At 44.6% G+C, this 2,607-nt stretch overlaps 1 non-coding gene across 1 annotated transcript; it reads right to left on the bottom strand.

The window, feature by feature from the left end:
• Positions 1 to 1,660: 1,660 nt before the first annotated feature.
• On the bottom strand, positions 1,661 to 1,773 carry LOC116079418. The gene has a single exon (XR_004113971.1). It is a non-coding gene; the product is annotated as a small nucleolar RNA SNORA44 (small nucleolar RNA).
• Positions 1,774 to 2,607: the final 834 nt, after the last annotated feature.

Raw genomic sequence — 2,607 nt, 5'->3', positions numbered from 1 at the left:
AAAAAAAAAAAAAAAAAAAAAAAAAAAAAAGCCAAGCAAAAGAGCCAAAGTCATGGTAAAAAGCAACAAAAAGAGACTTACTCAATATAGGTGCACTGGGGCTGGGGGTGGGGGCGGTGGCGCAAAGAGATCCAATGACACCCCCTCCACAAGTCTATCTCTGGACCCTGATATAAAATTAAAGTTTATTCATTATTGTTATTATTGTTGTTATAGATTTTATTTTTCATCTTATGTGTTTCATGGATGTTTTGTCTGCCTGGAAGTCTGTCCACTGTATGTGTACCTGATGCCTGTGGAGGTCAGAACAGAGTATGGATTCCCCAGGCATTGGAGTAATGGGTGGTTGTGAGCCACCATGTGGGTGTTGGGAACAGAACCTGGGTCCTCTGCACGGCAACAAGTGCTCTTCACCATGAGCCATCTCTCCAGCCCCAAGTTTAAATTCAGAGCCAAGGATAAGCAGCATTCACCACCCGGCCATCATTGTCAGGCCCTCAGCCATACCCTGTAAGGCAGTGTGATGCACAAGCTGTATGGTGCACAAGCTCTTAGAACTGTGGGAAGGCTCTTACCCAGAGACAAGCTCTCTGAATGCTCTGGCTGGCACCTTCTTCTGGCAGCGTAGGATTCCTGGGGAAGTTCCTATTTCCTTGGGGTCTGTTGTTTCAGTATTCTGATAGATTGAAAGACATAGGGGCTGGAGAGATGGCTCAGTGGGTAAAAGCACTGACTGCTCTTCCGAAGGTCCTGAGTTCAATTGTCAGCAACCACATGGTGGCTCACAACCATCTGTGATGGGACCCGATGCCCTCTTCTGGTGTGTCTGAAGACAGCTACAGTGTACTCACATACATTAAATAAATAAATGATTTAAAAAAAAAGAAAGAAAGAAAGACATAGCATCTCTTTAGAATATTTTCATTTCTGTCAGATCTGTTACAATAGCAATTTCCACACACTATGCCACCCCCCTCCACTGTTCTAGTTAGGACAGTGTAAATTGTCCTCTTATTGCTGTGATAAACTAAAATCCACTTGACCAAAAAGCAACCTAGGTAGGAAAGGGTTTACTTGGTTTACCCTTCCACATCACTGTTCATCATTGAGGGAAATCAGGACAGGAACTCAAGCAGGGCAGGAACCTGGAGGCAGGAGCTGAGGCAGAGGCCATGGAGAAGTGCTGCTTATTGGCTAGCCCACTCTGCTGCCTGTACTTTCTCCTTTGCCTTTCTGGGTTTTGTGACATGGTTTCTCTGTGTAGCCCTGCTGTTCTGGAACTCACTAAAACTCGGGAATCTGCCTGCCTCTGTCTTCCAAGTGCTGGGATTAAAGGTATGTGCCATGACGTGTGTTTCTCAGCCTGCTTTTAGAACCCAAAATCACTAGCCTAAAGATGGCACCACCCACAATGGTCTGTGCCCTCTCTCATCAGTCACTAAGAAAGTGCACTATTGGCTGGCCTACAGCTCTATCTTGTGGAGACATCGTCTTCACTGAAGTTCCCTCCTCTCAGGTGACTTTACCTTATCTCACACTGACTTAGCCAGCACCACCTTGCCCTACCTTAGCCTGCTGGACCCTCACCAGCTTGCAAGAGGGGCATTGATATTTATTTTTTATTTTTATTTTTTATTTATTTATTTATTTGTATATATATATATATAGGAAAGCTGAGTGGCAGCTGCAGGCACTATGATGACCTGGGCTGTCAAAGTCTCTCCATTGTTACTCTGGCATGCAGTTGGAGATATTTTGTTTGAACATATTTTTATTTTATGTGTATGAGTGTTTGCACCTGCATGCGGTAGCTTTTAGGGTATCGGTGTCCCCCCATTTTGCTAAAGATGGAGTACCAATTTGTCTCTACCTAGTTCTACCGGTTTTCTTTCTTTCTGTCTGTCTTTCCTTCCTTCCTTCCATTTTTTTTTTTTTTTCATTCAAGACAGGGTTTCTCTGTGTAGGCATGGCTGCCCTGGAACTCTTTCTGGCTTGAACACAGATCTCTGCCTGCCCCTGCCTCCATAGTGATTGGAGTGAAGACATGCACCATCACTGCCTGGCTGTCCTACCTATTTTCTTATTTTATTTTTGTTGCTGTTGTTTTTTTCGAGACAGGGTTTCTCTGTGTAGTCCTGGCTGTACTGGAACTCACTCTGTAGACCAGGCTGGCCTTGAACTCAGAAATCCGCCTGCCTCTGCCTCTACCTCTACCAAGTGCTGGGGATTAAAGGTGTGTGCCACCACCACTGGGCTGTCCTACCTATTTTCAATTTGCAGTTACTTGAATAATTTAAAGTCTTTTTGGTGTCCAGTGTGATGGCTCATGCATGTCCTTAGTCCCAGTACTCAGAGGCAGAGGCTGGTGTATCTCTGCAAACTTGAAGCCAACCAGACCTACATAGTTAAGTCCCTGTCTTTAAAAAAAGAAAGAAAAGCCCAGCATGCAGGAGGCAGATTTCTTAGTTCAAAGCCAGCCTGGTCTACAGAGCAAGTTCTTGGACAGCTACCGCTGCACAGAGAAGCCATGTCTTGAAAAACAAAACAAAAACAAAAATGAAAGAAAATCCCTCCCGTAGCTTTGCATGATGGCACAATGTCTGTCAC

The sequence above is a fragment of the Mastomys coucha genome, unplaced genomic scaffold (genome assembly GCF_008632895.1).
Source record: "Mastomys coucha isolate ucsf_1 unplaced genomic scaffold, UCSF_Mcou_1 pScaffold5, whole genome shotgun sequence".
In the NCBI taxonomy this organism is placed as follows: domain Eukaryota; kingdom Metazoa; phylum Chordata; class Mammalia; order Rodentia; family Muridae; genus Mastomys; species Mastomys coucha.
The sequence above is the reverse complement of the archived record's forward strand: the minus strand, read 5'-3'. Positions and strand labels throughout refer to the sequence as shown.